The sequence below is a fragment of the Psittacula echo genome (assembly GCF_963264785.1).
Source record: "Psittacula echo genome assembly, chromosome: 2".
In the NCBI taxonomy this organism is placed as follows: Eukaryota; Metazoa; Chordata; class Aves; order Psittaciformes; family Psittacidae; genus Psittacula; species Psittacula echo.
In genome coordinates this window covers 55,109,896-55,136,170 of record NC_137737.1, presented here as the reverse complement: position 1 = coordinate 55,136,170, position 26,275 = coordinate 55,109,896, and positions in this window count along the sequence as shown.

Sequence of the window (26,275 nt, the reverse complement as noted above, 5' to 3'; positions counted from 1 at the left end):
AAGCAAAGCTCTTGAAGTGCAAAGGATGCTCAGATATACCCTGAATAACGGACAATTTATGGAGAAGCACAAGAACAATCATTCAGTACACAGGCATTTTCTGTTTTCTTCCTTTTCATTAGAATTTTGTACAAATCCATGGCAATCCATAAACATCTGGTCCACCACCACATTGCACAACATGACCACTTGCAGCTTGGCATAGCCTGCAGAAACAGAACTCCGAACCACCCGTCCTAAAATCATTTGACACCCCAGCAAAATAGTTGTCACTGGTGGCTGCCAGAACATGGCATAGGACGCATATTTACAGTGCTGCTCCTTTCCAGCGTACAGCAGCAACACACATAAACATCTGCCTGTGTATTACAGAGTGGCTGATTTTTAAAGACTGGGCCTTGGATCTTGAAAGTCAGTTTGGCAGATAAATCTGAGGAAATCATTCAGGAATTAGGTTTCTAAGTACTTTGGCTGATGCGCGTGTCTGTTCCTTAATTCCAAGATCTGTGTTCTCTCTACTAGAATTTGCCACCTCTCCAGTCCTCTAGACATTGTATTTTGGACCTGGAGCCACAGTTCCTTTTTAGGTCATCATCACAGCCTCCAAAGTCATTAATTCAAATATTCCCAAGTATTGCAATTAGCTGGATGCCTTCAGCTTTGGTTAACTCCAAATTCTGATGGTAGCTGCTGTTATACATCAATTTTTCTGTCATGAACATTGCCACATTGGTACAAACCCATAATGTAGATGTCTGGCTGAAGGTGGACCTTGTTCACATAGGACAATCTTTCCAAACACACCAAGCTTAAGGCCATGCCTCATATATCAGTGTTATTGGAGTGGAAGAGGAATACCCCAGAAATACTGGTCCTCTAAAGATGCCCTTTGAACATCAGTCACAGAACTGAGAAAGTGAGTTTGACGGTGCTTGGCAGTCATGAGGCTGAGTGACAAAATGACCTTGGCTCTGAGATACCTCTACTTGCATACTCTCCTGCTACTACAGCCATCAAGAGGCAGGGACATCTCACATCATAGGGATGAGGTTGATTGAAATTGCCATCGGTGTGGCAAAGGCTAAGGACCACAAAATGGGCTGTGTCCTATTAATGTTACTTGTTTTTTACGGTATGAGTGTTATTTTAATTAAACCTTTGGTGGCTTAGAAGGTTGGTGATCTTTTAAATTGCTTTTTGAATTGACAACTCAGCTGAGAGCTACACACAAGCTCAGAGGGAATGATCTGCCTTCAGTTCCCTGGTGGGACATGGTTTTACGCTCCTGACCTGATCAATAACTGGTGTGACTGCACGCCTTCACATTTCACTGCTGCTTAAAACCTCTCTGAGATAATAAGCCTTTTTAGCTCACTTATTTCTTCCTCCACACCCCCATGTTTGAAAAGTAATTATGCTCAGCATTTTTTCCACTGTGATGCTGTATGAAACCTGGCCACTTCAGGGTCCCTGGGTTCATATCAGTGCCTCATCACAACCTGGAATGTTTTCTACCAGGAATGAGATGCTACGGTTCCCATTGAAGGATATTCCTCCCAGCTAATTCCACTTCCCAAGCTCCCAGGCTTTAGAGATAAACTTGTTGTTTGTTTGGTTTCCTAGCAACTTCTGCTCCATGGCAGAAACGCATTCCTGAGACCCTGCTCTTACTGGTGCTCTGAGCTGAGATGTGCTTTGCACCGGTGAAAGCAACTGCCGGAAAACAGGAGTTGAGCTGCTGCAAGGAAGTTAAGCCTGGATCAAAACCTCTGATTAGATCCATCAGCATCCTCCAGACTTTGTCATTACACACAAATCTCATTGTAATTTAAAACAACACATCTGGCTGGCTCTGAAGTTGGAAATAGCTTGAATCAGGCTGGTCGTCCAGGTTCTTGCTGGGGAACTTGGCACTGGTCCCACAACATGGCTAAACTAATGATCCCAAGTCAAACATCCTGGCCTTCACTGGAGATTTATTCTAGGCTGAGCTCAGATGAGAACCCCAAGGATCCAGCTTGCCATGAAACATGATGAGGCAAATCATTGCCACTCAGGTGTAAATCATAGAGTCATAGAACCATAGAATGGTTTGGGTTGGAAAGGACCTTAAAATCATACAGTTTCATGGGCAGGGACACCTCACCCTAGACCATGCTGCCCAAGGCTCTGTCCAACCCGGCCTTGAACGCTGCCAGGGACGGAGCATTTGCCACTTCTTTGGGCAACCTGTTCCAGTCCAGTGCCTCAGCACCCTCACAGTAAAGAATTTTTTCCTTACTAGCCTAAACTTCCCCTGTTTAAGTTTAAATTGACTGCAACTCTCTGTGTGTGGCCATCCAGTCAACTCTTTATCCATTGGATAAAGAATCCAGAAAAAAGCACAGATTTGGCCGTATCTAAGGCACGTGAGCCTCAGCATTTGTATTTTTAATAAGATGTTTGAAAGAACAAGGGGCAAACCAATCTTCATCTGTGTCTTGCCTTATTTCATGATTTCTTGACTTATTTCATGATTTCTTCTGATTATTAGAAACTGCGTGCTCTTGCAGGGGGGTTGGACTAGATGATCTTTTGAGGTCCCTTCCAACCCTTGGGATTCTGTGATTCTGTGATTCTGTGACCCTCACTTCAACTTTCATTTAGGTGCCAGCTCCAATATCCCAGGGGAACCCTGCAAGCTCAGTTTCAGTTTCACAGAGCTGTATCCAAGGCAAGTGAAGAATCTGATCTGCTTTGTATCTATCTCACTTAATCTAAGGTTTCTGGAGGAGCTGCTCATCAGGTGCCTGGTGGGAAATCTCTCTTCCATTTGTGTCCCAGTTAAGAAAGTAAAAGACAACCAGTTCTTCAGCTCAACAGAATAATAGCAAAAACAGCAACATGTTGATATCAAACAAACTTCTAAAGTGACCCTGAAAGTCACGGGGTTTCAGTGTGTGAAGTGCTGCATCAAGAAACAGGAACAGGACAATCCTAAAGCCACTGCCACCTAAGTAGGTGCAGCGTGGAATGAAGTCCCTTGCTTTTAAAAAAGGCAAGGCACTGCTAAAATTGTTCATGGTCACAAGAAGCAATGGGGCTGAACAGGGTTCTTCTGAATCCCAGGTTTGCACTTTTACACAGAGACTCGTTCTGAATTTGTCTAATAAATCTAATCAGAGGTGTCAATGGTCATGTGAAGATTTTTGTCCTACTTCAGCTAACTCAGGGCATTCTTTTCTGAGGGTAATCTTCAGTGAATATAGCACTGCGTTGTTACAGCACTGTATTATGGTCCAGGGAACAAACTGAGCGCATTGTTCAGTCTGAATTATATCATATTACTGTCAAGGATATTCCTTCTAAAAGTTGACGCCTTTTAATTACCTCTGGGATGCTCTGGGAAAAATGGTATCCCAGGAAAAAAATAAAAATTCTTGGCACCCACTTTGTTAGTTTTAGCCCGATGTTCATTTCTAGCCATTCATATGGGGCTGAGTCATAGAAGAGAAGCCTGTAAGAGAATCACAAACAAGCTATCTGGCTTGAGAAAATTGGGAACCATTTAAAGTGAGCATTGCCTCATCTCATAGTTAGTGGCAGGAGCTGAAGAGTCTGAAACCAGAGAGGGCATTTTTCTACCTGAATAGTTCTGCAGATAGACTGAAGATGGAACAAAAACAGGGCTGGGGAGAGAAAGATATCTTCCCAAGCAGTGCTAGAATCAGGCGCACCACTAGAATCAGATGCAATCATCCCTCACCTGCCCAGGGCATCTCTAAATCTCACTTGACAATCTTTTCCTTCTGTCTTTAGGCAACATTTTTCACCTCCACTGAGCTGGTTTGAAACATTTAATTCCGTTACGCCTGTTCTTCCAAGAATGTGGTACAGCAAGTGAAAACTCACCCACACAGGAGAAGAAGGCGGGGGGGGGGGCATTAAATTAATATTAAAACGTTTATAATTGTAAAGTGTTGGGTCGTGAACAAAACCAGCACACCTCGGGCAAGTAGCATGGTGCCAGAGCAGCGCCGTCATGCAGGGTGTCCCAGGAAGGTTGGCAGCAGTGTTCTGGGAGATACATGCAATGCCATGTAGGTGGGCTTGCCAGATTAGGGCTCTGTGCTTAGCAGGAGATGGCATGGAGGACTGAAATACTTTGCAGGAAGATGCACATAAACCCTGATGGTGTAAACCCGCCAGTGCAGGAAGCTCATTCTCACCTTGCCAGTGAAGCTGGCATATGCCTGGAGGCATCATTACAATCCCTCTTAAACATTTATCCTCCTATTTACCCATGTTTGGTAAGAGATGTTCTTCCTGGGCCAAACTACTTGGAGCTCAGCATGGTGAAGGAAAGGTTTTGTTCTGCTGATGTCATTTGGCAGAAGATGCTGTAACATTTTTGTCCTTGCAGATGGTGACCCACGACGCCTATTCTCTTTGGCTGAAGGGTGGAAGAGATCAGGTCTGAGCAAAGCACCTTGTTCCTGCTCTTCATGCTGATAAGGTACCAGAAAGGTTGTGCAAACCCCATCAGAAGATGAGAATGTGCCTGAGGGGCCATACACATAGTAAGCTCAGTGTAAAATGGATACTGTCTGATGAGTAGCACATGGGGCAGTTTAAGCCTTGAAGGTTACTAAGGTGTTTGGGGCATCAGAGCTTAAAGGGAGTGAAATGCAGTAGGGGTCAGAGGCAGGGACTATCAATGCTGCATTAGTATCAGGTGAAAGTAGGAAGCAGAATATATCCAGGGATCAAGAAAAGAGAAAAGTGACCCTGGCAGTGCTGTCATTTCATGGGAACCTAGTCTCTGTTTCCCACACTGATGCACACCATAAGGTCTTCAGCAAATACATGGGAACAGCTAGGAGAGTGGCTTGCTCCTTGTCTGTAGTCACAGTGCATTTCATTAGAAATCCTGGTTTTAGTGACCTTGCAACTCTAACCCTGAATCTATTACCCTAAGCCTAGATAAATTAGCCTGTGATTTTTGTCATGAGAAAGCTGATGTGCTGTAGAGGAGCAAGGTGAAACTGGCAAACTTAGAATGCTTGGCTTCAGAGGAGCTTTAAAGTGGAACAGGAAAGCCAGAAATGTGCTCAGAGACCCCAAGCCAGGAGAGAGGCCACCACTGCAGCAAAGCATCTGCTACAGAGATGTCTTTGAAAACAGCAAGGCTTTGGGAAGGAGCTGCTGGTGACCCAGAAAAGCACACTTCCTGCTGCATGCAGGCAGTCGCAGCAGCACCCTGTCCAGATGCGCCTCCAGCACCATTGCGGATACCTCATGAGAGGTATCTAAAGGGACAACCAGAGCAGGGTGCTTCAGTTTCTGAGCATGGAGGACGGGATAACAGCGCTCATGACTTTTGCAAGGGGCTTGATCCTTGCTCACAAGGCAGTGCCAGGTCAGAGCAGACAACACCTCTCATTCCCTTGATGGATTTGCTGTGTGATTTCACTTCCTGGCCCCATCTCATATGCAACACGTCTAGTTGAGAAGATACAATATCCCTGGAGAGTGCAGTGGCTGGGGGCTTGGTTTTAGCTTTTGCTTGGCACAGCAGTCTTTTAATGATGGCTGTATTGGTCCTGCCGTGCAGACCTGTTTCTCCTGAATTGCATTACCACAGATGAGGGTGAGAGCTGTCGGATGTTTGAATGCATGGGGACCGTTCAGTCCTTTTGTGAGAGCTGATCAACTGCAGTAAACAAAGCTGCAGCTTGTGTGAGTAACAATTAGAGCCTATTATAACCTGCTTAACTAGTCAGGGACTGAAGTGCCTGGAAGAGCTTGCTCTGTCCTCCCCATTGTTGTTTTGCTTTAGCCGTTTGTCTGATTTGAGAAAAAGATTGTATTCTGGTAGGGTTAGCTTGCAGTTCGTGCTCTCATGACCAGGGCAGTGGTTCACAGTTCCTAAGGATTCAAGGAAGCAGTTTCCCAAACTGATAATTCTGGGTTAAATATTTTGATTCATGGGACATGCAACACCTCATGTGCTCAGGACAGACAGAACATAATAAATTAAACCAAACTGTGCTTCAGACCAATCTCTGCATCGACCAAAACTGCAACTCTAGTGCTTTCAGTGGAGACACCTGGAAGAAGGACGAGTCAGTGTGACATCTCCATGTGTGAACCTGCCTTGAGATGCTTGGTGGAGGTAACAGCATAGGCTTCTCTCTGGCTCACACCAAGAGGTTTGGAGAAAGGAAAACAGGAGCAAAAAGCTCATATATATGTAGAAAAAGGGGCTGAGCTGCTGGGGCCTGTGTGTCAGTGGTTCACAGGCCGGATTTATGAGTGTTGAGCCACAGAAACTGCCCTGGTGTCCGAGTGCCCCTTCTGCAAGACAGGACGACTCAGGAGCCACCTCAGCGTTCTTTGTCTCCCTTTGTTTCCTAGAAGAGCACACTCATGACAGGGCTTATCTCCACTTACTATCACTCTGTTTTCAAGAACATGCCTTTGCCTTTTTTCCTCCCTCTCTCTCTTTATAGGAGGGCTGCTCATGGCCACGTTTTTTGCATGCCTTCCAGATACAATCAGAAAGGAATGGTAGCTTTTCACAGGTCTTCAGTGCAGCTCAAGGCTCTTGTTTATTTGGCTTTTGTGGCTTCTCTGTATGTTGCAGTGTTTTTATTTGGGGCAGTGTTGGGATAGATGGTGTGTCAGTCATGGTCTGCAAAAGCCAAGGGGACCTGTTTGATTCATGTTCTTATGGGGTGGCCACAGCATATAACTAGGAGCTGGAGTTTTCTGTGCCAAAGGACATGTCTGTGGGCTGCAGGGTTGCCACACCCATGGCTGCTTGTCTGGGATTTTGGGATGCCTGGAAATCTTGGCCAAATGGGCAAAGTCCTCACATACCATAAGGATGGGAGGTTTGGGAGGAGAAATGGGACACATCGTGGGTGAGCTTCTCTACCAAGGACAAAGCTGCCTCTGATGTCCTGGCTCAGGATAACCCAGGCCTTTTTTACAGCTGGGTCATCAGAGGACAAACAGCCTTCAGCACATGTCAAGATGACATTAGCCAATCTGTCCATCTGTGTTCCCCTGCCACCGAACATAGACAGACAAAGGCAGACTTCTTCACTTGGCTGTGCTCTCAGGAAAGCCAAATCAAAAGGGAAAGGTGTGCTTAAATGTTACACCACCTTGTTTGCAACAGTAAGACTGGCAGTTATTTGCTACCTGCTCCTGGGAAAGGGCTAGCAGTTTTCAGAGGGAAAGATGCCCTCAGAACAAACCTGAAATACAAGTGTTGAAGATATAACATCTATTAAAGAATGGATGTTCTTGGCCAAGATGTCATTGTTTATTTTGCCATGGGAGATGTTTACAAGAGGTCTGAGCAAGACTTCCCTCTCTGTGGATTTAGTGGCATCTGTAACCTCCTCCAGATGACAAAACTCTTGTCCTCCCTCCTCTCCACCACATAAGATGCCACCCTCCAAGAAGGACAGGTTGCAGGACTGAAGCCAGGTCCTGCAGCTGGCCTCTTGGCCTCCCTAGCCAAGACAGAGCTGGCAGCTATCCAGGGAGGGACAGCAAGAGATGGAGAGAAGAGAGGTTTGTGTTGCTGCGCAGCATTAGGTGGAACAGGCATGGCATCACGTTACTGCCTGGTGCCCAGCATTATGACTTATGATCAGTGTCCTGTAAGCGAGTCCCCTTAGCTACTGATGGGGGAAGTCATGGAGGAGGTGGCAGGGGCATTCTTGCTGTACCCACACTGATCTAGGAGCTCACCGACGCTAGCCCAGTCCTTTCGCTTGGTGGTTTTAGCTCTGATTCTGCAAACCCTGAGGCCTCTGTGACTCTAACAAAGGAGATGCTCAGATTTTCACCAGCTTGGACAGGGCAGCCTGGCGACATGAGGGGGTGAACCAGGGACATCCCTGCAGGGCTAGCTTACTCACAGAGCAAGGCTTCATTCAAGTGGCTTTGATTTTGGGCTGGTTGCATCATGTGAGTCCCCTGCTAAGTATTATGATGGAGGGAGCCAGTCTTAGGGTAAAAATTAATATCTTCAGTAATTAACAGACATGGCTGGAAAACTTCTGAGCACCATTCATTCCTCAGAGGCTTCAAAGCTTGAATTCCCAAACTGGGGCAGTTTTCTCCAACTTTTAGTTACACGTCCACTTTGCTTCTCCAGGGGGATTTGGTGCTGTTTGCTTTGCAGTAACATGGACGTATTTATAGTCTTAGGCTTCTGCTTATCTGATCCACCCCTGCCCTTCATAGTCCTGCTATGGTGCCAAACCTGCATCACTTTTCCTCCCTCTGCTTGTGACCCCTCCAGAGGAGATAGATAGATAATATTCAAACACAACAAAAACCAGGTAGCATTCCCAAAGAGCTTGTGGAGATTAATTTCTCAGCAGAGGCACTGGACTGATTTATTCTCTTTCGGATGGGGCTTTAAGAATAAAAATCGTTCTGGTGTTTGCTATGTTAAAATAGCATCGCTGTGACTATGTCACCACCGTTTAAGAAATTTCAAGTGGGACTCTGGCTGTTCTCCGAACTGCAGCCAGTGTCTGAGTTACTATCCCACAGAGGTTTGTTGCTGGAAAATAACATAATTGACTTTGTCCCGTCTCCAATTTCACAGGGAAACAAGTTGTAAGAGTACACAGGGTACAGGGGCTGGCTGCTCACGCAGTTTATTGAACATGATAAATGTAGTAATCAGTACAAGACCGTACAGTACGTCTCTTTGTACTTTCTTCCTGTCCTGCCTGTGGGATGGCATCGTCACGGCTGGTGCTGCCAGGTCCCACCCGGGACCTGTGGCCAATACAATGGAGGCACCACTCCAACTGCACTGCTGCCCTGGGAAGCCACTGGCTCCCTCCCCCCGGGATCCCAGCCTGGCTTTTAGCCCAAATAGCTGACCTTTCATTAAAGATTACCTATTTTTACTGCTCCTCAGAATGGGAAGGATTAAAACCCGAGGCTTGCAGAGCCAAGCCGAAGTAGTGTTTATAGTGGGGACAGGGAAATTAGGGCAAGTTTGAAAAATGAATCTTTTGTATTAAATTAAGATAGTGCCCAGTTAAGCTTGGGCCACCTTCTGTTTGATCCAGCACTAACAAAACAGCACAGACTCTGGCCCAAGGACTACTGGGTACATCTAGGGCTAGTAAACCAAAAGTGCCTGAGACCCTTCCTAGGTTCTCAGACCACAAACACAGAAGGTTCTGTGTCCATTAACACCCTTTAGGCTCTGAAACATGGCAGCCACAGGCAAACTATGTGCTGGGATCAGCCCCTGGCTTGTTGTGATCAGCAAACCATCCCGGGGGTGGTGTCTGGGACACTGCTGGCTGGCACAGGGCAGAAGAGCTTGGAGGCAGTGCTGGTGATGATGCTGTCAAGTCCTGAATCAAGGAACATACCATGGCACCAGGTTTCATACAGAAACATCACCCATCAGATGAGCCCAGGTTAATATCCCATCTCTTGATGCAGGAGGGAAATGAAGCACAGAGAGATGGGATGACTTGATGGAGATCCTAAAGAATGATTGTGCCAGACAGAGCAAGGACTGTTTTGCCCCTGCCCATGGCAGGTGGGTTGGAACTAGATGATCTTAAGGTCCTTTCCAACCCAGGCCATTCTATGATTCTATGATTCAGGTGGAGGACAGGCTTTGAAAGTTGCTTTTGCCTCCTCCAGATTTCCTTAAACACTTCAGAGCAGCTCTGGATGCGCTTCCAGTTTGGGTGTGCTCGTTTGACCATTTGAGCAGCCTGAAGTGCACACCCTGGTAGCTGCCGGCACAGCACAAAACAGGGCCAAGCACTGAAACTCCCTTTTGCACCAGCCCCACTTCACAAGCATCACCCTTTTCAGGGCAATCTGTGGGCCTTTGGGAGCCAACCTGGGAAGAAACACCATCCTTAAGCCAACATGCTGGAGACTGTAACTGGATCACAACTTTGCTATCTCCTTGGACTGCCTCATATCTCCATTTGCAAAGCAAAGGCTGTCATCTTGCCTTGTGTGTGTGGCTGCAAGGAGTCAGATAAGATAGAGATATGCATCGTACAGACCATATCTAGATTAACAAGTAATTGCTAAATCTATATTAGCAAGTGAGCAATAGGAGAGTATCAGGAGATCAAACAGCTTGGTGCTGAGGGCTGAACATCTACACTGTGTGCAGTTCACAGTAGTTACTCCAGGTTAGATTAATTGCAATCACCTACACTGAAAATCCCCACCCCAAACACTGTCTAAGGCTGACTGAAGGACCAGCTGCTGATTTATTACCTTATATCCCTATGAGGGTTTGCAGCAGAGCTTCTGGTTTTATTTAAAGTGTGTGTGTGGGGGGGGGGGTAGTACTGAATCTGTGCACTAGAGCTGTTCTGCAAACTGGGCCACTATGGGGTGAGAGAGGCCAACCCAGATTGCTGTTATGAAACAGCATTACTGCTCTGAATCAAATGCTACGGCAGAGGCAGCAAGGAACACCTCAGGTTTCAATCCAAGGTTCAGCAGAAAGGTTCGCTTTTACTGCAGCGCTCCCTGAGCCCTTAGGGCTCATCTGTACACAGAAATTAATCTGGATTAGGATGGGGCAGGAACTGAGAGTAAAGTAACTCTTCTGGAATAATTTCACTTTGTAACAGGCAAGCCTCTGGACAGTTTGGTGAGGAAGGGTTGTGTTACATCATGTTTATGATGATGCAATGCATTTTCAATGTCCTTGCAGTATTTGGTCACAATTATGCAGCGAACACTTGAAAATACATCCGTTCCCTGCAGGAGGAGAAACAGAGCTCCCTCAAGATTGGGACTGCTTTCTGTGCCTGATTTGCCAGAGCGGATCAAGGGTCTCACCGTTCCTCTCTTTTCCTTCACACTGAGAAAAGTGCCTGAGAAAAGTGCCTAAGATCCCACGTGCCAAGCACATCAGCTTCCTTGCCAGCAGTATGTAATGGCTGGTGAAGCGTCAGCTGCAAACGTTTACATGGTCATTACTCAAAACCTGTCCCGTATGAGCCAGTTCCAGGCCAGAAGCACTTCAGTGCATCACTTCAGAGCTGTATCCAAAAGACTAATCCTGCCTAAGCATGGCTCTGCATGGATCCATATCCATGAATTGCACCCTCCTGGAGTGCAGGCAGGTCCCGCTTTTCAGTACCTGAACCTCTCCTTGCTCTGAGAGTCACATATTAAGTACAAAAAGAACAAATGGCCCCGCTAATTTGGACATCATTGAGTAGAGTGATAAAAGCACAAGGCCTAGAAGGAGCACAAGACCTCCTTAACTCACTGCAGAGGGGACAGAACAGGAGATGGAGATGTCCTGAGGATTGTGAGGCTTCCTCCTCCACTAAAACCAGCATGAATGGGAGAGTTGCATTCAGGACTTTTTCTCCTACCTGTGTGCTTCTGCATAGCTTTATTTCCAGCCAGGTTTAAATGGCCTGTTAATAACTCCTACCGATACACACCCTCTCCAAAAGACAGTCTGTTTGCATTCAGCTCAAATTAATTGTTCATAAGCAACAGTCCATAAGCATAAAAGTTTCCACATAATCACTTTTTTTTTTTTAGCTCTTACTATTTACTCTGTGAGGTGATAACATTGATTTCAGTTCACTCTTTGTTTTTATCAGTCTTGCACAAAGACAGATGAGGAGGCAGAAAGGAACCTCCCTTTTCCTTCATGAAATGCAGTCTACTATCAACCACCCGAAGCAGAGGAACAAGCCCTTCATCATGCTATATATATAGCCTACTTGGCAGAGTACATTTTCCTTAACACGCCTAATCCCACAAGTATGTGGTGGCTTGCTCTGTAGAAACCTCAGCTTTTCAGGTGCTAGAAAATATGCATGTTCTGTGTTACTTGATAGTTTGCTCACATCCTTATCTCCTGGAGGCAAGCAATTGCTGACCCTCTCAGCTTTCTGTAAAAACTACTTGTCTTTCCTAAAACCTACTCTGAATGTACCTCCAGTGCAACACTGCAAGGAACAATAATGTACTCGTGGTTTCTTGGTTTACATTTTTCTGTTGTGTATCCAGAAAATGAGACCTGAATTACTCTCTTCCACTTGCTTTGACAGCCATGCAACCCTGGCTTCTCAGCAGACTAGCTTTTATGTATGCTGGGCTTTCCCACAGCTTCCTTAGAAGAATGGGAAGAGCTGGTGAAGTTGGGTTTTGATAATGGAGCTTATAACAGCCACAGTATAAAAAGTTATCATTGCTTCCCTGGTCCAGCCAACCTCAGATGTAGAGGTACACCAGCTGGCTTACTGGGCAGCAATGGGATTTGAATGAGGGACCTCCTAGTAGGGAGGAATTATTTTTTCCCATACTAAAAGGCTTTCCAAGTTTTAAAAAATGTGCCTATTCTGGGATGAAGTAGAAGAACCAAATTACCACATTTTTGTGACCTACATGAAAGGGCTCACACAACTGCATCCCACTTAGCAAAACAATTACCTACCCTATGGAGACCAGATTCAAGCTCTTACACTGTCATTATCTCCTATGTCTCCAACAACCAAGCTATAGGGTAATCTGGAGCCTCTCCCATCCTTTTCTTCTGGAGTTATTCCACTATATAAACACTACTCATTGATGAAGCTGCTGGGAGAATTCCCACATCCCAGGGGAGTGCTCTAACCACAGAATTATTGTCACCCTTGCTCTCATCCAGTGGGTATTTAATTATTCTTACAAAGTGAAGTCATTTCATCTGAAGAAAACAAGAGGCACCCAGGTCAGACTACCCTATAATTACTGCAGTAAGGAGCACTCTCCTGGGACATGGGATTTCCCAATCAAACACTGGGCTGTGGGGGTAGCTGGGAAGAGAAATTCTATTGTCTCCTCCTCCATTTTGCGAATGGTTCTTCAGATTCCTGGTAACAGAGTTTGAGGTATATGTGTATCTGTGTGTGTATGCTTCTGAAATGAAGCGCTTCAACATTTCCAAATTATTTCATTTAATCCCAAAACCTTTGAGAATATGCATCATATTTGGCAAATAACTGTGGCCACCCTGAAACCACATTTTTAGCAAATAAATGATTCACTGAGTAAATTTAGCTCATCTTAAATGTCTATTTATATCATGGGAACACACCCTGTCACTGTTGGGGCTTCACCATGTTGAGTACTATCCAGAGCTTACAGCCAGACGTGCTCTACCACAAACAGCCTGAGAGGGAAAAAATAAAGCCCTGCCTATTTCACAGGCAGCTTTTTGCAACATCACAGATGTCAGCCTCACTGTCTCAGAAGAGCTGTGCCCTTCCCTACAAACGTATCTATCTCAGATACTTCACATCATTTTGGGACGGGGAAACAGCGTTGCATTGCCAGTCTCCTCTCCGCCACCAACACAGCAAAGGCATTCATCCCCTTTTTAGTTCCATTTCCCAGAAAAGAGTAATTTCTGAAAAACCTTTGCCTTACACCGGCAACATCCTGCGAACACTGAACGGGTTAATCCCCTTCAGCCAGCATCCTAGTAATGAAAGGTTTCACTCTTTGTCACCTAATGATCTTGTGTCTAAAATACAAGCCTAGCTGCCTTCACTTGAAATGTTTTTAATCATTGTGGAATAAAAACCTAGCCTGGCTAGTGCCAACTAAAGAGATGTTTGTCTGCTCAGCAGATTTTATCAAAGCTTCCTTGATGTCTTTGCCTTTGTAATGCTAAGCACTTCACTGTTTGGCATATTGAAAGTAGGATGCGGTACATGTGAAGCATTTCACAGAGCGATGATGTATCAAGTGTGCTTTAGGAAGTAATGAAAGCAGCAGACTCATGATTTTTGAGCTTTTAATTACTTATTAAGTGGTATGACATAAAGGCTACGGGGGAGATTTTTTTTCAGCATCCAACTTATTGACTTTGAAGTCGGTGCCTAAATACCCTTTGTGCCTTTGAAACTTTCCGTCTGCGCAGAGGGGAACGTGCTGCTGCTCTGGGCTTTGTTTCACGCTGACCACATTTGTTCAGAGGAGAGAAGCCGAGGGTTGGGAGTCTGCTCAGACACAGGTCTCTGCCTTCGACATGGTGGATAAAGATGAGGGACAGGCTAAATACATGTCTTTTGACAAAGGGTATAGAGGCCTGTTTAGCACAGAGCCTGGAGCTATGAGTTCTGACCTGGCCTCAAAAATGCCAGCACTACAGGGGGGAAATAACCGTAGCAGCCACGGGGGGGGGGGTGGGGGTGGTGTTATTTAATGTGCTGAATCGCAGTGGAGTCCAGCTCTCCATCACTCACAAGCCACTGCCACAGCTGGTTTTAGCAGATGTCCCCTCCGACAGAAAGGGCCCGGCAAAGCACAGTGGTTGTCCTCGCCACCATCTCCATCAGGTCTGGTGTGACCGCTGTGACAAGAATGCCATCCAAAGCTTCAGGAGCAATAAAGTTAGGAGAGGTCAAGAAGAAGAAAAGACCCTCACATTCAGGTTTGGGGTTTTGGGATAGTTTGAGGTTGGGTTTTTTTAGCATCTTCTGAAGAGAAAGACTTTCTTCCTACTTATTCTCATAGTAAACCAGGAAACCATGGCCTCCTAAAAGGGTTTCTCTGTGATAGTGAGGATGGAGCCAGGCAAGGGTTTTTTCTGTAATGATGAGGATGGAGCCAGATTCTTCCCTTTCCATGATCTGGACCAACACTCATTGTTGTCACCATTGGGATGTCCTTATGAACAAACATCCCTTTGCTCAGACAGTCGGCAGCTGACCCAGCAGTCAGTGCACCTCTCTTTTACGAATACTACTAATTCCAAGAAACCCTTGTGGATCATGAACCAGAGATGCTTACTGTGGCTCCAGAAGCTGCTAAATTGCTGAGAGTCATGTCAAAGCTGGAGCTACACACATGGGGAGAAACTCAGTCTGCAGCTGCCCAAGGCACCCTTTCATCCTTTGGTCTCTGAAAAGAGGCATCGTTCTGGCATCTTCAATCAGTATCAAATGCTGCTTCTAAATAAAAAGAAAAGGGGGAAAAGAGAAGAAGGGACTGCTGCTTGTTGAAAAATTACCCTCCCCACTGATGGAGAAATGAAATGCCAAATGTGAGTTATATGTATTTTTATCCTCACTGAAGGAAAAAGCAAAGCCACAGCTTCCCATGTACCGTAACTGACCAACACAAACATGCAAGTACTCAAGTGCATTTCTACCCCCTGGAAAAGTTTTCTTTAATTAGGGCAGACACACTGCTCAGTCAAAGCAACATCAATGTCCAGGCACACAATTTGATTAACCCGCTTCTTATAATCTTTGCTGCTTGTTCAGATCTTATGGACAAAAAAAAAGGGGAAAGAACTAAAATTCATTATCTTTAGAATAGATTTTTTTTTTTCTCTTTCGCACTCTCCCCCCGAGAATCACAAACAGCACTGTCCTGCTTCTTCAGTTTTATGAGTCTGCAAAACATTGTCATTTGACTGGATTTACCTTAGTGCTGGTAGGATATGCACGGGGTCACCCATCTTGGCAGCTGCAAGGGGATTTGATTCTGGAGTAGAATGACTCAAGCTGCTTCCCAGTATCACCAGCAAGGCATGAAAGGGCTGTGTCCTGGTATTTCTCTGAAGTTTTATTAGATCATATTATTTATAAAATCTACTGCATAAAACAGTAATTAGTTTGCTAAAAGTCCTTCAGTCTGCATTGCTCATGATAGATTAATTTGCAAGCCCATTTTGAGTATAATTATTTTGCATTTGTTACTGCAGGTCCAATAAAAAGCAGAGGTGGATCCTCTCTGAAAAAAAAAGTAAGGCAAAGGGCCGAATATTAACATCCCCATTTTACTACTGGGAGCTAAACATCAAAGAGACTAAATGCCATATAAAAAAAAAATCTATTTAAGTTCAACATAGAGACCCTAAAGACTTTGTTTAGCAGGAACTCGAGCCTGAAGGTGCTGTGAGCACCTCGCTTGTAGATGTGCTACGTCTTTGGGGGCCCAGAGTTGCTGCTGGATGCAGTGAGTTGCAAGTGGCACGGTGCCTAGGTCATGCCGAGGTCACACCTAGCTCCGTTAGCATCCAGAAATGAGCCATGCCTCTGACTAACGCCCCGGAGGGATCCTACCCACTCAGTGCTCCCTGCACCACACCGGGGAATCAGCCTGCCTGCAAAATGGGGCACTGAATACTCCTTTTGTCCTTAATCTTCTCCTGGCAGAAAGCTGGAAATCCCAGGGGGTGGGAAGCTGGTGTTTGATGTGCTCCACAGCCTGAACACAACCTCAGTTCTCCCCATCTCACAAATGCCCCTTAACAGCAGGTCAGTAAGTTGTTGGGGCAGGGGAGCCACTGCTCACCCTCCTTTTGAAACTGGGGTGTTGCATATTAAAGAAGTCAAGTGCAATTAGGTGCAAGGCAGAAAAATGTGGCAGCTCTTTGGCGCTTGCACCAGAGCTACCTGCACTACAAACAGGGGTTTCAGGATCTTTCCTATAGTACCAGTCTCTAAAGATTAGGTGCCACAATGCCTTATGTTGAAATACGGGGTTTTCTTTATCAGATTGAGTCCTAAACAGCTTCTCCTCTTGTCACAAGACAGTGGTAAATGGGGGGATACAACTGTGAGCTCTTAAACTCACAGCTATTGTAGGGGGATTTCTGCAATTTTGAGTCACGAATTTGTCCTCCCTCACTGACCCTGTATCAGCTAACATCCCTTTTCTGTGACTGCATCACAGTATTGGGCTTTTTGGGGGCCATTCTCTCTCCCTGGGACTTTCTTGATAATACTTGTTTAGTGTTTTGGGTTTTTTTTTTAGGGAAAAGCAGCGAGAATTTCCCCTAAAAAGCCAGAAGCAGAAGCTGGCCTCTGCAGACATCTGAGCCATTTGCTGCCATGCCTGTCACACTGCAAATCACAATGTGCAAGGTGAAAACCACACAATGTGGTGACACAAGCTGAACTCCAATGGGAAGGAGCAGGGGTGGTGAGAAGCATTGCAAGTGACTTTACACCTCTGTGAGGAGCAGTTCAAAACCATGGCAGGAAAGCCAGCAGAGGAGCTGAATTTTTATCTCATCCTCAAAATCTGAAGGCTTTATGTTTCTTTTCATGCATGCACGTAACTCATGCTCACAGGAAGTATTGTGTAACACTTAGGGCCCAGTACTCTAGTCATGCCTAATTTTCATCCATGGTAGCTCACCTAGAGTCACTCAAGACTGACATCAGTGCAGATGTCCTAAGAGCAGGACCTGATCCTTTGTTTCTTCCAGTGAAATAGAATAGGGGGTTTGGATGCTTGAGGCTATCTTCATATTCAGCACTTTTGCACTAATACAGGGGCTGAGGTATCCTGTCTATAGAAGAATAGGATTTAAGAAATTAACTTAATATTTTTTAAAACAGTGTATAGTTTTGTGGGTGTCAGCTGAGAGCAGCTTGCCTTCACTCCTCAGTCAGGCCAACTGCCACACGGTAAATGAGTATAAATGAGTGGGATTGCTTTTTGTTATCCATTACAGGAGCCTAGAGCTATAATCAGCTTTATCTGTCCCAATCACCTCCATTAGAACTGGTAAACCAGAAGTGTGCAGCCTATGCTTATGGAAGAGGGTGTGCAGGAGGAGAGGTGAACCTGGCATCGTGTTCACTGTGTATTTAAAGAACTGCAGAGACTCCAGAGTAGTTCCCCATGTGGATACACACATATGTTCACACTCCCACTTATTTTAGTGTCTCTGAAATGAGAGTCTCCTTTCTTTTTTCCTTTTTAGTTGATTTCTCTACGGAGGCATTTTAAATTGAACCATGAGGAAGCGCCTACAGTTACAGAGAACTGGCCTGGTATCTTGATGCTTCCTTTAGATTGCTGTATCCAGGCAGCATCATTCAAGCTAGTCATCCCCACTCAACCAGTTATTAAAGACCAGCCCACCGAGGTCTGGAGCACAATTCATCTCTTCCTACAGCAGTTGACTAAAATATAGCAGAGGAGCTGCACCCTGAAGTGCTTATTCCTCTCTATTGACCATAAGGGTATCTCAGACACCCATGTATGCATTTGTACAGATGATTCATAAATAAAGTGCCCACACAGGCAGAGATAATGTGGAGATCTATAGGGTCTCTCACCAGGAGGCTAAGGTATTGGCTCTGCCTTCCCCCTGCCAAGATGGCTTATATTGCTATTCAGCTTAGCACAGAGTTTCTTCCCATCTCATGCCCTATCGGAACAATCACTTCCATTACTTGGTCCCAAAATGTTAGGAAACCTTACTAGTCCTCTTCAGGTGCTTTGTGTTCACACCTTGCATTGCAGCCATGTAACGTCCCATGCAGACAAGCTTTGCATGCATAACTTTCACACATCTGCCTCTGAAGAGCCTTCACTTGTTTTCCTTTGATAAGAACAAAAAAGCAAGGGTTCAGATGAATCAGTTCAAGGGATCAGGAAGTTCCCCTTAGTACATGTGCACATGCTGCTGAGGAATTCACTATTCACACGAGCAACACCCAGAGATAAGATTACTTGATGTGGGTGAGCATCTGTAATCCTCCATGCTGAGCCACAAAGAGAGTATCTTTTATTATCCCATCTAGAGGCTTTTAGTTTCAATGGGCTGTGGCTTTTACATGTAGGTCTCTGCCCTGGTTGCCTTGGCTATCACCAAGGTGAAGCCCTGATGTGGCAGAGCTAAGTCTTTTAAGGCTTTGTCCCTGAGTGTCTGAATCCAAGGGGAATACTGTGCAGCTCAGTTTGCAGCAGCAGGTAATTGCAGAAAGGTAATTCAGTGGCATCTAAGAACTATTAAATCGTTATTTACATGGCAGCTTTTAAAAGTGGATTTCTGAGTGCTCTATAGACATTAACTAAGCCTTCCTATCTGCGCAGACGTGAGTCAAGTGAGCAGCTTCAGAGCAGATGACAAGGCAGCAGCCAGGACAGGGACATGCCTCCTGACTCCTACCCCGTGCTGCTAGCCACAAAGCATCCCCTCCCCTCTGTCAGGAAGGCTAATCCTGTAATGTGACTCTTGAGCAACGTTTAAAGAGCCGAGCCTAAATAAAACTTCATTCCAAAATAACACGTATGAAAATGAAGATAAGGCTCAACAAGTTGTAACAGATGTCTGTTAATTAGTCACTGCAAGGCGCTTTCAAATGCGAGCTGTGTTTCCATGTGCGAGCCATTCGCCAAGGCTGCTGTCCCCTCTCTTCTCCAGACATGATTGAGGAGAAGGGTCAAGCCTGAACACCCCTATTTCACTTAAATTGCCAGCCTAGGTGCAGCAAGGCGAGCCCAGTTTTCTTTCTGCTGCTGGGCTTAGCCCAGTGTTAAAAAGGCAAGAATCTGAGTTACACACATGCACGCAAATCCCAGCATCAAACATTTCTGTGGGAGCAGGGTAACCTCAGGAAAAATCAGCTGGGGCTAATGCACTCTTATATAAGCACAGAGAACACATACTGGTATCATCTTATTACCTTTGTCTTGATACTTGCATTTTATCTTCATTGATATCACATATTTCTGAACCCAGTAGTAAACAGTTGCTCCCTCTTTCATAACCCTTAATGATACAGGTTGTTTTTTTCACAACTCTTCAAGATTACCATTTAAATTAACTATATAAATCAGGCCTTGGCCTCTATTACACGAGAAAACAATTGGGTTCTGTTTAACTTAGGAATCTGCAGTGTTTATAGATAGACAACCCCAAAGGTAAGTTACTAAACTAGTTTCTAGTTGCACTGATCTGTTGCCAGAATACATAAATTATTAACTGAGAAGTAACTCCGGAGAGTGTTGTGTATTTAAGTTCATATTTGGTAGGGCTGGGGATATGTGGCTTGGCCATAAGTAGACACTAGAAATATTAATCACTTTCAAGTAGAATTCTATATTTTAATTGCTGAGAGGAGACTTCTTTCTTTCAATGTCTGAGTAAGAAACCCTTCCCTTGTTTTATGTAAGCCACCGCAGTGCAAGCCTATGAGAAAACTCCCACTGATTTCCCTGAGGACTCCAGTGTTAAGTCCATGGGAGTCTGACCAGTTATTTCAGCTGATCAGAGAGTCCAGATCCCTCTGCCACGTAAATCTATCTTGTTTGAACTCCAGACACTCAAAATTTAGTGTACTGTCACCAGGGCTCGTCATGGAGAGAGAGATAATAGCATTTTCCTCCCTAAGCGACACGAGGCACTCAAAATACTTGACAGTGCCAAGGTCCAGGTGAAGAGCACTCTTTTCTCCTCTTCTGTGTTAACCAGCAGGTTGACCTGAGGTTAGCTGCCCTTCAAAGCGTGAAGGATCACAGAAAAATTCAGTTTCCTGACTGCATTTTTGAGGACTGAGACAGTCATTTCTTGAAAAGTATGGGATGTCACCTGGGCATGGCTTGTGCTGCTGGAGCAGTGCATGCTGAGAGAACACATCCACTCTTTATCTTCAAATTGTCTTTAATTTTCTACGCGAGGTGTTAGGGTAGCACTTTGATCCTGTCTTGAGGTTAAATAGGACAATATATGGCATGTGGGATGCTGCAATGGGCTAGCCCTGCTGTAGAGGATGGGGTTGCGAAGAATGCAAGCTGTCTGCATGCCACTCAGTCAGTCCCTGGGTGGATTTAGCACTAATTCCACTTTGCCTCTGCCATCTCCCTGGAATAAATTTCTTCCCAGCCAGACTGCACTGCAGGCAGCAGCTCAGACAGAAGGGAGAAGACAGCTTAAGCAGGCTAGGTCCCAGCTGAGCAGATATCACTCCATCCTTTGCCTCGCTCTGAAAGACCACAACAATTTGACTTTGTCTCCATGGCATGAGATGTCAGCCCACTTTTCAGGCAGCAGGGAGAAGTCTAAGTAAGTGTATTGAGTGTCACCAAGAGGAAATTCCCTTGCAGAAATGGCCAGAAGCCCACGCTGCAAGGGTGAGCAAGCCAGCAGCGACTGCAGGAACCATAAGGTGTCCTGTGCCTCTAAGTGCAGTAGGTCCACCACGGGGCAGCTCAGGGGAAGAGTGGGAGAGCCATTTGCGCAGGGAGCAAGTCAGATTTAAATAGCTATATCCAGCCACATCTTGTTCAGGCACCTATGTGTGGCATCCTTGCTGTATGAGAAGGGTGCTCACCTTCTGTATAAGCTTCACCCATGCCAGATGAAAAGTACCTTTTTGACTGTACTGGTGCCACAAATACTTTCACAAAACCCTGTGGTTCTTTGCAATTCAGTGCAAGCTTTAAGCTCAATGGGAATCTCTTATCTTTTTTTCTACCTGAAAATCATGAGAGGCTAAAGAATGAAACCCATTACCTTCGTTTGCACAGTACTTAATGCTCCTAACCATCCTCATGTGTCTGGATCCTCACTGCATCTGGAAGCTAGCACTGTCATTTAGCAATGTGGAGATATGGTGTGGATTTCAAGTGGGTTTAAGCACTTAAATATCTTTAAGCAACAGAGATGTGGGCTATCACACAGGAAGTCTGCAGAAATGAAAGGAAGGGAGCCCAGTTGTCTAAAGATGTGTGACAGCTACCAGGCAAGCTTTTCCTGACAAATGGCAAGATTGCCAAATTTTGCAGAGCTGAGTGGTGCAGGCATTGATTTTGGATGTCCCAGCCACCCTGTGTCCTCCTTTCATAATGTCTTCCTCAAAGAGGCCCAGTCTTCTGAGGAGTAGCATGGGATCGCTTTGAGAACAACAAGGGAAAGGTCTTTCTTGTATTAAGGAGCTGTGATTGTTACCTGCCAGAAATGGAAATAAAACTGGATTTAAACATTTCAGAAATTCAAAGATTCTGCTTTGCAACTGTTGAAGCCCACACACTCAATTTGAGCTGGACATTTCTATACCATCATCAAAACTGTAATTGTGTGGGTGACATCTGTAGTGAAGCATTATACCAGGCTTTTCTGTTTTAGTTCTGTTCCTTTGCAGCATTATCAGGGCAAAGTGGAAAGTTTTGTGGTTATGGTTTCAAGTATGTTGGTAGACACCCACTTTGTAATTTTTGCATGTCACTTCATCCCTCTGCTGCAGTTCTCCCCTACAAAACAAGGGCAAACCTCCATTGGCTGCCCCAGGAACATCTGAGGACAAATGGTAATCTGCTGGCTATCTGTGAGGCTCATATGCCACCAAGATGGGGAACTGTCCAAGTGATAAGTTGCTGTGGCCTCTTGGTTACACCAAGACAAAGCAGCAGAACTTGATGCAGCCATGAAGCTGTACCAGTCCTGGTTGGAGACAAAACTGAGACAGAAAACCTGAGTATTGTGATAATTGCTGTATTGATCCAACTGTTTGTGTTCCCAAAGCGTTAATAGCAGAAATGTAGTGAAATGACACATCCAGAGAGCTTTTGCTTTAGTGCGAGAGCAGTGATCTTCAGAGAGAAGGGGCAAGGCAACACACTGCACTCCTGTGAAGTGCCTCAGTAGACAGCTGATCTTCACCTCATAAGCTATTAATTACCAGATGTTAGAATCTATTTATTTTTCCAGAAAAGAATTCTGACTCCATAAAGTTTTCAAAAAAAAAAAAAAAACAAAAACCAAAACAAACAAAAAAGATTTCTTATTTAGAATTTCCTCTTCTTTCTCCAGTTCTTTAAATGCTACTGGACTGCTGAGCTGTGAAATAAAATGTCTTTGTAAGAGTTCCAAGGTTTTTGCCCAGAAGGAAGAAAACACTGTTCAGGTTTGTCTCTCGAGGATTTAATGATCACATTGTTAATTTTTTACAAGAAATGAAATAGCAGTCAGTGGGTAATACCCCACCTAATGCTGGTTTTGCCTCCCTTTTCTTCCTCAACGCCTCAGCCTCTTTCGGGAGGATGCAGAGACACAGGGTGGTGTGCCTTTCACAAACCAATTTGACAGAGTCAGATTTATTCCTGCTCCAGCTTAAATCTTCCTGCTTGATCTAAACCCCTCTGTGCCCTAAAAACAACTGTGTTTGGTGTCCTCAAAAGCCAGAGCAATTGAAATAAGGAAATGTTCCTACGTTGCTGGTGTGTGGCAGTCCAAGTGTCCATGCTCCTGCATCCCAGCACATTTCAGACAGCTCCAGCTTCTTACTGGAGGGACACACATATCAGAGCACAGATTATTTCTATCTTCTCCTTCCTTTCTGCCTCTTTGCTCAGAGAAGCTTATACAGAAATCTTCAAAAAGGACGAGACAAAGGGGCAAAAGGCTGTTTTTTAAAGATCAGCCACCAGTCGAGCTGATATGCAGCTTCATTCCTGCACCTAGACAAAGCAATAGCAATCCTTTGTTCAATGCTGTTTTTTTCCCCAGAGGCATACGTGGACCAGAGGGAAAGCTCGTCTGTGGGGTAGAAGCATTCATAAGGCTACAGGCAAATTGGTGTATCAGTGATGTCCTCCACATTTTCTGCACTGAAGCCCTTCTTTCAGAGAATACTCTTCAGAGTTAGAGCTCCTAGTCCTGGTACTGGCTTTTCTGGGAGAACATGAGCCATGTCTTTAACCAACCTGCACCCAAATTTCCTCACAAATACTACAGACTAAGGAGGAAAGATTTATTATTTGTGAGAGCATCAGTGCCCACCCTTAAGCTAAGGTCTCTCCTGACAGGTAAGGATTTATGCATTTTACTTCTTGCAGCCACCACTGGCATGTGACTCTCAGCCCTTTGTTGTCCAGGCACCCTCACTGAAAAAATCCTGTTATCTGGTTCCTGCCTTGCAGCCCAAATCAGATTCAGGGGAAGCCAAGCCATGTCCCACTTGACCTGACAGTGGGTTTAAGTCACATCTCACCCTGTTTGCTCATCCTCCTGCTGACTAGGGGTTATTTCCATGTGTGAACAGGATAACTTGGCTACTGTCAGCAGCTGAGTAAGAAAGCATTATGGAAATGGTGGAAATGGCATTAAAAAACTCAAGACCCTGCACTGAGATGCATGTGATCGCCTCTATCCAGATCACCAGTGGTGGTGTCTATTTTTTGGGCAGCAAAATGGCTGGATCTGAAGTATGGGAGGACCCATGCCTTCTCCTCACACCTACATGCCTGCTGCACTTCAGTTTGCAAAGCTGCAGAGACGGGTGGTTTTGGTATCTTTGGGCAGATCTCTTCTTTGTTCTCTGTTTCATGCTGCCTTGTTACTCACTAACACCATGGGCAGAGGTAGAAGCGGCAGTGGCTCCTTGCTCCGGAGTCCCCATGACCTGATGGGGCTTAGCGCAGGTCTTCCCAGGGTCTCCTTCTGACCCTAAGGATCTGTTTTCCTTCTCTTACCCTGTGAGCCAGGATGCCCCATCACACAACAAATCTTGTACAATATTCCTTTAGAAAACACAGGGCATCAATGCCATATCCCACTCATTCCTCTAAATAACTCATTTCTGCATATGGATACGTGGACCTCAAAGGACCACTTGAATGGGAACATGAGACACAATGCATTGGACATCGTCTCCTGACTGCTGGCTTTGTCTACACCTTAACAGAGAAAAATAAAAGACACTTTACTGTACAGCTGGAGATGGGCCCAAGCCACAAATTCAAATATGAATGAAGACAGAAGGTGTTTGGCTCCAGGGCTTTGGTTCGAGTCTTTAAATAAAGCAATTTAATTTACAGTGTGCTTGGCCCAGGGGAGCTTCTGAGAAGGAATGGAAATCCTCCACCAGAAGTTACAGGTTTCATATGGAAATCTGTGGATGAGAGTCCTACAGCCTCTGCTGTGAAGACATTGGGCCAAATCATCAGCACAGAGACTTGTCATTTAAATCATTGCTGCAACACACTTTCACTTGACATTGGCACACACAGTGTCTCTGTACACCTACATAACTGTTTTATAAATACACTCTGTCCTGGCAGGATGCAATCCCAAAGGATAAATTAGTATTAAGCTACATATACATACACACAATAGTCAGAATTGCATAAGAGTTTCAGAGGTGAACAATCCATGTAAAGTTGGGCAAAACTATTTTCAGGTACTCCATCAATGGGCAAGTTCCCATTTTGTGCTGCTAATGTTTGCTGGATTTAGTGCTGCATGGATGGGATGTGACTCACAGTAAAACAAGCAGATGCTGCCCAACCTAAAAGAATCCCATTCAGTGTGTTGAAAAGGCACCAAATTAGCTAGTTTCTGAGAGATACTTGAACAATCTTTTTGCATGAAACATGCTTCAGGGTGCCGGGTGTATTCTCTGTCTCAGTCTTCTCATTTCTTCATCTTCATGGCATAGATATAATTCTTTTCATGGTTCTGCCATGGTTTCTCCCGTCAATGATCATCACATCTAAATAGCATTAGCTTCTTCTCTTGTTTCCTCTGTAGCCTACTGAAGCCAGGGGCTCTCCTTTTGGCAAAGCCCCTTTTCCTCCTTTCTTCTCCCAACCCACCTGAAGGGAAAGGGATTAAGATGGAGACAGTTGCCCCGGCTCCAAATTTCCCACAAACTGGAGGCTCCAGCCAGCCAGGGCTGATGATGGCTTCTGCTTGGCACCTGCCCAGATGCAAAGCCCTAGGTGTGGAAAGGTAGCAACAGCCAAAAGCAGATACAGTCTTGCCTCTGCCAGGGCGAGAAAGGAGGCCTGGATAGACACAAGGCTTTAGCCAAGGGCTTCAGAGTCAGTGAGGATTTTTCTGCAGAGGTTTTTAGGTATTCCCAGTAGAAAACCACCATGTTCCCATGACCTCACACTGTGCAGTTTTCCTGTGTGCATCTGGCATCCTTCTGTCTGCAGGTGACCCTGGCTGAGATGCTGGGAGCTGAAGTGATCTATTTAGGAACTACCTGAGGAGCAGATAGCTGAGATCTGGTCTTCTCAGTCTTCACACCCAACTGACTGCCTGGACTGCTCCTCCTTCTTCTGCTAGGCTAGCCTTTCTACCTTCACACCATGCTGCTGGCAGGATCCGTGGCCCACATGGTTGCACCACCAGCTTCAGTCCTGGTCAGTCAATTTTAGGATGTTCTCTTTCCACATTACCCTGGGACAGAGCCTTGAGCTTGGCTCCAGATGGATTTCAGGTTGCCTGTGCCTCTCTGGCACCTGGGGATGAGTCTCCTTTGAACTTTTGGAATCTGTCCAATGCATGGTTGGAGAAGCCTGCCAATGCTTGCTGGCAAGCAGTTTGTTTCAGAGCCCTCTTGCGTACATGTCTGCTGTCTGGAACATCAGGAGACCAAGCTCACTTGTGCTTCATGGTCCCAAATAGAAATCAGACTCAGAAATGGACACACAGTGAGATCTGTGCCTGGAACACCCGAGAAATCACACTCTGAATAATCAGAGCTCTCTTTACTAC